This window comes from Fukomys damarensis, unplaced genomic scaffold, assembly GCF_012274545.1.
Source record: "Fukomys damarensis isolate Sample0158 unplaced genomic scaffold, DMR_v1.0_HiC HiC_scaffold_26, whole genome shotgun sequence".
Classification (NCBI taxonomy): Eukaryota; Metazoa; Chordata; class Mammalia; order Rodentia; family Bathyergidae; genus Fukomys; species Fukomys damarensis.
In genome coordinates this window covers 15,388,980-15,401,863 of record NW_022900938.1, presented here as the reverse complement: position 1 = coordinate 15,401,863, position 12,884 = coordinate 15,388,980, and positions in this window count along the sequence as shown.

Here is a 12,884-nt window from a genome sequence, read left to right as displayed (position 1 = left end):
AAAATTTATTTTTCACAAACTAGCCAACATATTCATATATCACAATCAAATCATTCTTTTATTTCATTGCTAAACTACCAATCAGTCCATATTCCCTGCAATCGGGTACTTGTTTTCATATATTCAACGCTCACTTAGTATAACAAAAAGTTTATTTTCCTAGGCATAGAACCATTAAAACATTTATACTTTTAGAAATCTGGATATTTTCTTATCAGAGAATAATTGATAATATGGGGAAACAGTTGATATAGGATCAATGTTTCATATAGAACCAAACCACACAGTTAACACCTGATTTATTTGTCAAAAGAGCAAATCCTCTGTCCTTATTCTTGTAGGTACTGCCACTGAGAAGAAACTAACACATCCTGTCCATAAGCCAGTATTATTATGACTTCCTAGCTGGTATGACTTTAGAATCCAGTCATATCTGTGAAATTTAGAAGTCAAGGAATTTCTGAGTCAAGTCGATTGTTGGCCAGCTTTTAAAAATGTATGATTATAAAATATAATTTTCCAAATATTGAAAACTTTTTAGTGGATACATGCCATTTTATAAAAATCCCAATATATTAACTATTGGGAAGCTATTAGATTTTTATAAAAGAATAGCTGTGGCCTTGGAGTAGGAAAATATTGAATTATTAGAGATTCAAGGCAGAAATTAATCTTATTCTGGGTCCCTCTTTATGCATGTAGGTATTCTCGAGTGAAGTAGACATACCAACTGATCGTGTTCATAATTGCCATTATATAGTCAAGTAGTACTTGATATTTTTCTATTCAGAGGCATACACACTAGAAGAGAAAATTGTATAATACTGAACAAAAATATCTCCAAACAAGCAGAGTGTTCACTGACACGTCACACAGATTTTCTCCAGAGGTTCTTAGTTTCAAGATTACTTTACCCCTGTAAATCAAATATGATAAATAAAAAGCCTAGGATATATTTTGGCTTCCTGATCAAATATTACAGTGAAATCCTCGCTGTGTCAAAAAGTTCACCCGTTGCTCTGCTAACACTGAGGGTGCTGTGAAGCTATGCAATCCCAGGGTATAAGGACGGGTCTCAAGGTGCTGTGAGACAGAAAAGAGGCAGACAGATCCACGATTGCAGAGAGTGCAACTGATCCACGGTCTTGCTAGCAGAAGGAAGGGCCTGGCGGCAGCACAAATAAGTGACTCCTCACAATTTGATAAGAAGGAGATGTGTATATTCTGGTCAGTTTGAAAGTGACTTCATCCTAGCTAGACATACCTGGCTTATCTTAAGTTAAAATCAAAGAGACACATTCCTGGCTCCAGGGTCTGGACATAAGGCTATACATATCACTGTAGTGGTTTTGTCTATTTGCAGTTTGCTGGGAAATTAAACCACAGAACTCATTTATGGTTACTCTGGGGCGATGATGGCAGTTAGGGTTCAAGATGGCTGCAGTCATGTCAAGCTCAAGCCATACAGTTATTGCTGCTGCTGTGCCCACTCCCAGGACTGTGTGACACTCAGGCAGCACTCTGGGTGAATCTTTGTTACCAGCTTTTCCCTTGTGTAACTATGCATTTTATTTGGTATAAAAGATGCAGATATTTTATAATTTCAGATAGAATGTATACTGACCACATTCTTCACTAGATTCCTCATTATCAAGCATCATTTTTCTCAATCAGAGCCTAAGGTTTCTTTAAAAATCAGATATTATGCAGATATGCAAGTACAGTGGTGCCTCTGTTTATGAATTTAATTTGTTTCACAATTTTGGAGAAGAAGGCTGCATTTTTGTTTACGCAGAGAAGATGATGGTGGTCTTGTTTGTCACCCAATGCAGTTTGTGAATCCATGGATTCACAAATTTTAACACAACACTTCTGTTTGTGAACCAAATTGTTTGCAAACAGAGGCTTTTGTGAACAGAGGCATTACTGTACAGTGAATCTGCAGTGGTTCTATTTCATTTATGCTATCAATCACATTTATAGCCAAAGTCAAACCATAATTTAAAATTTGATTATGGCATTCTCATTCACTCGTGGTAATGTGATATGGCTTTACCTGAGTTCATTAACTATTTTCAACTGATGAGTGATGGAAGAAAGTCATGCATTTTGTATTTTTTGATTTGTGTGTTCATGGTGATTTTGCAATTAGGATAATATATATTGTTGTCCCACCATTCAAAAAAAAAAAAGATACACTCTAACCAACTATAGCTTATATTTTCTAATATCTAGTTACTGGGCATTTTGAAGGCTAAATTTTCTTATCTTATAAATTTTATTTTTAAAGGACAAAGTTAAATGGGTAGAAGGAGAATAAAAGGAGTGCAGCAAAACAAAAGAAATAAAGACTGATATTTAGCATAAAGATCGGATTGATGCTCAAAGATTTGACAAAAAGTCTAAAGAAAATAGAATGACACTTGAAGTCAAATTCTTCAATGAAGAAATTCCAGAGAGGAGTTATAGTCATTTTGAAAATATGAATTAAGTTCCCAAGTAATTCACAGGATTTTTCCAATGTACTTGGGTACTTTAAAGAAGCTAAGCATGATGATCTTTGATCTCTACATAGAAGGACATGGTCCCAGATAACAGAAAGCAATTGATAGGAATATTTCCAAAGCTATCTAGAAGGGAAATAAGTCATGACTACAGTAGATAAAAACTTCATGAAATTTAAAAGACAAAACTTGGTTCCACCTAAATTCAGATTATTTCAAGAGTTCAAAAAGAAGGAGGCAAAACAAAACAAAAACAAAACAAAACAAAACAAAAGAGCCATTTACCACTGTGTTTGCAATAAGCAGCTGTGGCTTCCAAAGTCCTTTTGCATCCGTTCCTGAATTAAAATGTGCAGTAAATAGTTGAGGATTTAGCTCAGTGGTTCCACCACTTGCCTTTCAAGCGCAGGGACCTGAGTTTGATCCGTGGTCCAAAAAAAAGAAAAAAGAAAATGTGCAGTAAACATAGGGAAGAAATTGTTTTTAAAAGAATAAAAGTAGAAGTTGGCAATAGAAGAGTTACATTTCAGACTATAAGAAGCGTTTAGTTGTAAAAAGAGAAAAGCCTGGATTTAGCAGATGACTAGCATTTTTACGCCACGAGGGTATCATCTTTGTTTTCAGCTTACACCTCTCCAGCATTTCTTAGCTCTAATCATTGCTATCACCAGCCTCCGAGATACATCAGTCAGAAAGGTAAGCATCCTTGTTAACTCTTGTAACCCTGGTACCCCATCAGTTCCTGAATTTCATAGTGTCACAAAAGTTTGTTGGATCCCTTGTCTCCATTCCCACTACACTACCTCCGCAGTCCTTCCATCAGCTGGGTTCTCGCCTTTCCAACCGTCCACACCACACCGAGGCCCAGGTAAATTACCATACACGAGAATGGGTTGTTCCTACTTTAAAAGCCTACACTCTCCGCCCGTATTTCCAAGGGTTGGTTCATCAAGCCCAACTTGTCTTGGACTCTGTTTGCCTCGCCCCTCGTGATCCTTGTGTATCAGCCATTCCCCACCCTCAGCTGTAGCAATAGTAGTGCTGCAGCTGGGCAATAACATTCTTTCTGGATTTTCGAAGAGATCCTACTATTAATCTTCTCTCCCTTCCTCCTACAACGCACTATCACTTGCCTTTTCCAGTTTACTCATAATTGTCCTCAGTTGCTTTGAAGTTCCATGATAGTACCTTCCTTGCCTCTCCGTCTTCAGCCTCTGCTGAGGGCCCAGTCACTGTGGTAGGGATGCCTTCTATTGTCATTGAATGTTTACTTGTAAATTTTATGATGACACAAATTCATTGAGATTCCAGATGTATTTTGCTTACCATTAGATTACCTTCCTAAATTTAGCATGATCACTAGCACACAGTGGAGGAATTCATTATAACAGACCCTTTCTTTATACGCTCTTCAAAGTTATATTCAAAAAGAGGTAAAAAAAAAACTGTACTAGTACAAAGTGACAAATTAGCCACTTTATACCTCACTAATATTATTTGTGGGTATGTATTTGGTACTATTCATACAGGACTGCTTTTGAAGAAACTTTATGCTAACTAAAAATGATAAAAGGTAACATTTACTGAGGCCATATTGTCTGCCAAGAACTGTATTAAATTCTCGGCAAATGTCATTTTACTGCACACCAGTTACTCAGTCCAAAAGCATAGGAAACTTTCTTAATTCCTCTTTCCGTTACTCCATAGCCATTATTGCTGACTCTCCTCTAAGACATGCTCTGAATCCACTAGTCCTTCAATTCTTTCCATTTTTGTCTCTTCGAACCTTGGTCTAAACCAGCATTGATTATTGTTTGAAGGTTGAGATAATTAAGCTTTTTTATACAGTAAAATGTGCACATTTAGTTCTATAGCTCCATGAGTTGTGTCAGTGTAAAAAGGTGTGCAACCACCACAACTGAGATGCCGAACATCTCTTCTAGAAATAGGCTTTGTTCCTTCATCTCATCCTAGCCAGTGGCAGTGTGTAATCTGTGATCTGACTCTGTGGTGTTGCCTTTCCAGGAATCTTTTATAAATGGAATTTAAAAACATGTAGTCTTTTTGGTCGAGCCTATCACTGAGCATTATGAATCTGAGAGTTATGGAAGCTGGTGCATGCAACATCCGTGTGCTCCTTGTTGTTGCTAAGTAACATTGCATGTTATGGATGTACCATAACATTTCATCACTAGTTAACAAACGTTAAGCTGTTCCTAGTTTGAGTTATTTTTTGAAGTGCTGTAAACAGTCTTATACAGGTTTTTGTATGGGAAACTGTTTACTTCTGAGTAAATCCCTAGAAGGGAGACTGTTGAGTCATACTGAGCTCTGCAAGAAAATGCCTAATTGTTTTCTAAAGTTGCTGTACATTTTATGCCCACCAACAATACATTTGTGTTCTTGTAGTTCAGCAACCTTGCTGACACATGGCATTTTCAGGCTTTTAAAATTTAATATACAGACATGTAGTATCCTCCTACTGTACTGCCAGATTGTGACTAATGACGTTGAGAACTTTTTCATGTACTTACTGGCCACAAGTATTTTTTCAATTGTGAAATATCTGTCGAAATATTTTATACATGTTTATGCTTATGTTGTTTATCTTCTTTGCCTTGAATCATACTCTTTCTTTACATATTCTGACCAAATCCTTTAAGTGGTAAGAGGCTTGCTAATAGTCTGTGGTTGGTCTTTTTCTCCTAATGATATCTTCCAGATCTGCTTTATATTCGGGTAATGTCCACTGCTGTGGTTTGTGTACGGTTTAGCTCCTCCAAAACTCATGCTAAACCTTGTTTTCCAGTGTGCTGGTGTTGGGAGATGGGGTCTTTAAAGGGTGATTAGGTCTGGTTAACGCCTTTCTCCTGAGGGTGAGTTGCTCTGAGAGCGAGAAGGAGGTACAGCGCCTCTCCTCATCGTGTTCTTTCTCCTCCCCGGTTCCCATGATCTTCCACTTGTCCGCTGTGTTGTGACACAGCACAAGTCTAAAAAATTCTTTACAAATTAACCGATGTCAAGTACTCTGTTATAGCACCAGAAAGTGGTCTAGCATATCAATTTGTCAGCAGTTTTAAATTGTTTATGTTTTTTATTGTTCTTCTTCTTGAACTGAGGTGTTTTTGAGTAACTAAAGGTCATAAAAATATTCTTCTATATTTTTCTTTTAGAAGTTTTGTAATTTTGGGTGTTTTGCCTATAGTATGAGATAATGACAGAGGTTTGCTTTTTAAAAATTAAGAATATGATCCCACACCATACTTTTTTTTCTACTACACCAGAATCTTCGATTTGTTTTTGGGAGCTAGGTTTTTAACATCTACATTTATTTTAGCCCAAGCACAGGTGAGAACTGCCATCCGGAATTTTTCCTAGACATTATAAGTAACTAAAGTTAGATGTTACACTGATATCTGGATGCATTGTGGTTGTGTATGGGTGACATCAAGTCATTGTTATATGACTGGAGCAAGATGGTACTGGCAGCATAGCAAGAAATCAGATCCAGGTGACGTGTCCTAAGATTTCTTGCATATGAATGGTGAGTAATATTGGAAATGCTACCCTGCCTCCTCATAGAAGGCAGCACCCACTGTCCCAGTACTACAGTGGTATATAAAAAGGCCACTTTATTTTATAGCATACACTTTTATCAGAATTCTAAAATACTAAGTCACAAAAATTTATAGTGCCATTTTTACATATATTCTCTATTTTAAGTCTAGTGCAGACTTTACAATGGTATTACAGAATTTAATTTGACTTTTGTACTTTTCCAAAAGCTAGATGTGAATTGCTTTCTAGATAGAAGGCTATATGGGCTCCCTCTCCTACAAACTTTCCATCTATCTATTCTACCTTTGCTCCATGTGGATTCTATACATTTTTATTTAAATTGCACAGACACATCTGCCCTAGAGAAGGTTGACTTTTAACATTCTACTCACCACTAATGTTCCTTTTTCATTTGGGCTTTTAATTTGGATGAATTCCAAATTACTATTTATTCTGACAGAAACAATCCCAATTGCACAGAGCATTTTAAAGAATGGAAAAACAATTCAGAGCATCCTCCTTGTGGTATTTTAATGCCTAGTAGTTTTAAAATAGCACTGAGGCACTTTTCTTCTAGAGCTATCATCTATGCTATTAAAACACTTGCTCCTTGGTGTTTTACTAATGGTGAGCCAACTTTAGACTCAAGGGTTTTATGCAGCATTCTTGATCTTTCATACAGATGTTAAACTTGCAAATTGGAAACTGTAAGAAAACATATTGCCCCTCCACTGATGTATAAAAGTAAGCCCCTAGAGTTGTACTAAAAATAGATATAAAAACAAAGGAATAAATTTTATTTTCTTGATCCTGACACTTCCCAGAGGTTACTAGTGGATTTTAATCTTCTGTTCCTTTGTTTATGTTACTCTAGTAGAGTCCATTCATGGCTCTGAGTCTTCTTCCTTTCATCTACACATTGATTTTGCAGTTGTTCTTATCATGACGTGAAATGTTTTCTTTGCATCTTGATTCTGAGTAGACTTACAAAAGGCTTTATCCAGTGGGCTGGTGTAAATGTGATGTAAGCAGGGACTTCTGAGACTGGATTTACTCTCTCTTGCTTCAGCCATTGCCAGGAAACTGCAGGCTCAGCTTATCCTCCAGGTCCCAGGATGCAGGTGAGAGTCTCAGGCAGCAGACTGTTCTGGATCCTACTGAGCTCAGCCTGGGTTATTTCACTCCAGAGCCCTCATGGCCCAGGAGAAAAGCCAACCTACATAGGCCGATGGAGACGCATGCCAGGTACTTGATTATTCTGTGTCTCTCTGAGCTGTGTTATTTCTCACACGGTCACCAGCTAGACTAAACACTTATTCAAGATACCACCTTTATGACACATTGTTTTAAAAATTATATTTATTTCAGGTATTTGGCACTCAACTAGGCTTATTTGATATTTATTAAATGCTTAACAAGTATAAAAGCTATTGAGAATAATTTTTCTCAATTCTTCTTTTTAACTTTAGATATGATGGTATTACAACCCGAGCCTCCGTGTCGCATAGGAAGGCCCTTGGCATGAACTACCCTGTAATTAATCACCCTACTGATGCTAATCCATCTTTTATCTCATGTCACATTCTTAAGCAAATTGAGGGGTGGGCTATTTGTGTTTCCTTTTCAGTTCATGCCTTCCTTCCCCTCTCCAAATTTAGGAAGGAATGGTTTCTGCACACTACTTGTAAATAAACCGGGAGATCAATTTTGGCTGCACTGACTGAATGGGGATCAACTGCTTGAGGTTACAAATGACAGTGGTCTTAGAAGTATGTTTGAGACAACTTCAACTTGCCTTACATTCTGGGTTAAGGTAGAGGCAGAATATCCTGAGATTTCCACAGAAGCACTGAAAAGCCTGCTTCCTTTTCCAAAATTGTATCTTTGTGAAGCACAGCTTTCTGCAGTGACAGTACCAAAATGAGACTGTAGACAGGCCAAAGCAGTCCCTTTTGGGTGTCACTGTCTTCTGTCCCCTTAGATGGGCCCATCTAGTTGCAGGAAAACAATCTTGGGGCTCCCCTTGATTCTGCATTCTGGTAGGTGAATAATGATTTTGTTATATATCGCGCAGTGCAATAGAAATAGAGCACACAATAGATTTAATGCTCTTGAAGCATACTGAAGCCACACTCACACCCATCTTTGGAAAAATTTTTCCCGTGAAACTGATACCAGAAAGTTGGGGACCATTGTATTAAACAACTTTTGAGTTCTCTAAACTTTGAGAACCTCTGGGCTAAATGGCTAAAGCTCCCAAGCAGACGGGTGGCAAGTATGAGCAGTGGGTGGAGGTATACGCAGGTGGGATACAGTGTAGTCCTGGAGGTCTCGAAACAGTGCCACATAGGCCCAAGTCTACTAGTTCTTGGCCTGCAGAGTCACTGATTCTCTTTGTGTGACTAGGACAGGTGGGTCATTCCAAGGAGGGTTAACAGTCCTGGAGTACTCTGTTAGGAAGCAGTATGCTCAATGAGAAAATGCTAACTTTAAAATAAACTTACCTCAAATTTATATGTCACAATTCCCAGGAAAAGACTTGGAAAATTTCACGGCAGATGCTCTCTTAATAGCTTGCGTCCACTGGATCAATATCCTGGCCTTGCCAGTTCTCTTCTGTCCTCCGCCTTGCAGCCACCTTGTAGCCTGTGGAGTAGGCAGCTCTTCAGGGTAATCACCGCCTCTGCTGCCACTTGGTTGTCTGTTCTCACTATAAAGTTTATGCCACTCGTTTCTCATCTTGTAATTACAAAGTGCAAATGCTACACAAGTGAAATATGATTATTAGAACTGTCTTATGAAAACTCAATTTAGTGCTTTGGAAATTTTTGAAAGTTGCTTTCAAGTAACATACAAACTAGAAAATGGGAAAGATTGGGGAACGCTTGATGGATCCTATTTTAAATTGCTTCATTTATATCAAGTTTTTACTTCACATAAAAACAAATTAATGAAAGCAAATAATTGGCATTTATTGAGGATATACTATGGATTTTTTAATAATGCAAAAGGCGAAATCAAAGCTCAAGTTAGAGGCCCATACCACAGGAATGGCCTTGGCCTTACATTCGAAGTTTGGCGAAGGAATGGTCATATTTTAAAAGTTAAAACAATATGATAACATATACATGTATCTTTTTTTACTTTTTCACCTAACTTGCTTTATTGATTAAGCAAGAAATTGTGAATCCCAATCTCATCAGATATAAAACCTTTACTCTAAACAATGGAGGGATTAGTGCTCTCAGGGCTTGAAAGGTTGTTTAGTGCCTGTGGTAGGGTGATAAGTACGTGACCACCTCAGGCCCTCTAAAGACAGGATTGAATAGTACCTGGTAGTAAAAGTCCCAAGAGTCTGAGAAGTGCATGTGCATGTTATAAATTGTAATTTCTCTGACAATAGAATATCACAAAGCAGGAACCTTTTCTTTTTCTGGAAAGATGAATCATTTGCTCCTTTGATTAACATCCCCTCCAAAGCAAAGCCAGAAGCACATTTGTTCTTGTCTGGAGAAACCCAGGGATTATGGGTGCTTTTGAGGTGGGGCTTCTTGCTTTGTTTTCACTCTCTTTGAGTGTAATAGCAGTTATAGTGAGAACATAGAACTTGCAAAAATTCTGCTCCCTGGACCCTCCTAGAGAACTAATTGAGGCAAAATAGTTTCCTTTTCTAAGTCAAGCCCTCTCTCACAAGTCCACTATCAGCCTAAGAAATGCATATTAGCCAGGGGTTCTTGGAATTCTAGAATGATTTTCCATGGAGGAAGAATTTCTGGTCCCTGACTAGGGTGTCACATGGCAAGCCTGTGATTAGCCAGCAAGAATAGTTCTGTATAGCTAGATTCAGCTTTTCAGCAAATGTTGCTGAAGAACCTTGCCTAATATACTGGTCAAAGAGCAAAAGCAGTTCCACTGCCAGAGTGGGTGAGTGAAAGGGGCTCATAAATTACAGACTTGATTAAAACCACTTATCACCATTCACCCACTTAAATGGTGAATATCCAAGACGTGATAACAAATGGTGTTGCGGGTGTGGAGCCTCAGGAACTCCTACTTAATGCCAATGTGAATGTAAAATGGCACCACCACTTTGGGAGACAGATAGTTTCCCACAAACCATATGACTCTGTGGAACTTGGCCAAAGGAGGTGACAACTTATTTCCACTCAAAAGCTGCATATAGGTGCTTATAGCAGCATTATTCATAGTTTAAAAACTTGAAAACAGCCAAGGTGTCCTTTAGTAAGTGAATGAATACTGTGCCACATGCAGTCAATGAAATATTATTTGACACTGACAAGAAATGAGTCATCAAAACACAAAAAGACATGGAGGAATCTTACATGATTATTACTAAGTAGAAAAAAAAACCCAAAAGGCTACATACCCACTAATAATGAATAAAAGTATGACCCAACTATATGACATTCTGGGAAAGGCAAAATTATTATTAATAAAACACAATTAAAGTCATCAGTGGTTGCCAGAAGTGCAGGGGAAAAATAAATGGCACACATAAGAATGACAGGGCTCTAAAGAGATTTCATGCTGTAATGATGGGTACATTTTACTCTCCTTATATGTTTGTCTAAACCTAGTAGAGTCAGCTACGTTAGATAGAAATTAATAGTCAGAGAGGGAGTGGGCCCTTGAGGGAGTCAGTGCAGAGGATGAAGATACATCAAAATTGGAGCCAGGTCTCAAGATGGAGATGCAATAGCTCAGCCTGAAGACCTCCAGATGAACAACAGTAATTGGAGATTGTACTGTAATTAGCACCCCTGGGTCCGGCGAGCCCAGGCAGGCATCAGGGGCGTAGGTGGGGGACCAGAGCATCTAGACCAGAATGTCATACCCCTCTACCTTTCCAGAAATGCCTTGGTTATTTCAATATACCCTTCCTACATGACTCACATCCCTACTGCATCAACATTAGCTACGGGGCTATGCTTGTAACCCTATAGGTTGACTATAGTTTTGGCCCGTGTGATTCCCATGCTGTAATTTTCCTGTATAAATTACCTTTGACAGAGAGTCTCAGTGGCTGTCCATGTGGGACCCTCCCTGGAAACCCAGGAGCTGTTCTTCTCTTCCTCATTTATTATACAACTCTCCTCCTAACTTCCTCCGTTGGTATCATGACTTCATTCCTTGTCATGAGACCATGAGCTCAGCCCATCTGACACCTAACAGGGTGGCAGTTATATTCCCAGTGACAAACCCACAGAATGTACAACATCAAGAGTGAGCCCTAATGTGCAAAGCAGACTCTGGTAGATGATGATATGTTCAAGTAGATTTATCTGTTATAAAAAAAAAAATGCCCCTCTGGTGGAGGCTGTTGATAATGAGGGAGGCTACGGATGTGTTGAGGCAGATGGCATATGGGAACTATCCATACTTCCTCTTAATTTTGCTGTGAATCTAAAATTGCTTCAAAAGAGTTTTCAAAACCAGTTTGTTTTCTAGGATCAGGTTCCTCCCATTCACTAACTTTCCCTTTTCTCATTTATTTGGAAATGGTTTGTTAAAATAGCATGGACCTCAAGAATCCTTAAGAATGGAGCTGACGAACCAATGATCAAGGGATTCTACTGTCACCGTAATTTTTATTACTAGTCCAGTGGTCACCTTTCTGTAGCCCTACAGCCATTTTCACGATCTATTGCTGGATTTTTTCAGTACTGGGGTCTATACTTCACTGCAACTACTTGAGCAATATATTGGTTTTCCAGGTTTCAGATAGATATATGCAATGGCAATGCATGTGCATATCTGATTTTTCTAAATGCCCCACATGAGAAAGTTGATGAATGTCCGGAGCATATCTGCAATGCTATGTTTAAAGTTCCCATGCATATTTCATTTAGCATTACAAATTGACTGTCTAACAGAATTAGGTAGAGAAAATATATATCAGGTTCACGATGTTTGGTGAATAATCAACTAGCCACACAGGTGCATAAGATTTCAGATGAGATTTGCTTTTTTAATGGAGAATATGTATTATTAAGAGATTTGGAGAGGGACATTTCAGAGATGTTTTGGTTATCCTTATAATAGCAAAATTTGTGCATCATATAGTTCATCAGACAGTCAACCATTTTCTAACCTCCTCGCCATTCTTGTATTGCCTGTATGACACTGCCTTAAGAAAATAGAATTTTATCATTGATTCTAAAACCCACTGTCACGTTGGAACAAAATTGGCTTGATTTTCTTTGGTTTGGGGCAGTAGAGTGTTGCCACTATGTGTTACCCTAGTCACACTCCAAGCTCTTCACACAACTGTCCCAATTGTAATGGTGCAGTGACTCACGCAACTCACTTCAGTTCTTCACCACCACTGGCTCGCAAGCTAAATGCAATGAAAATCATAGTGAAGTCTTCAGTCACACCGTTCCCCTGCCCATAGCAGATGATTATCGTCATACATATTTCTTAAATAAAGAATGGATGGGCAGACAGAAGTGGGAATCCTGTACTTTCCTCCCCTCCTTCTTCTCTTGCCCTTTCTAGGGCTTTTGTGGATTGTGGGATCCTCAGGAAGAAGCACAGAGGACCCAGGTAGCAAAGTCAAGGTCCCAGCTCTTAAACCTCCACTCAGCCCAAGTTCAATCTACCCCCTTCGGTTTTGGGTGTCAGATGTGCTGCCACTGTGAACATACACTGATGGGAATGTAATTGCTCTGAGACTAGCAAAGGTTTTAGCCCTTGGCCAAATTTTTAAAAAAATCATTGTTTTCACACATGGTCAATGTCACCCCCACAGCACTATTCAGGTAGCACACATTCAGACCCTTTTGTAAGAAAAATGTACTG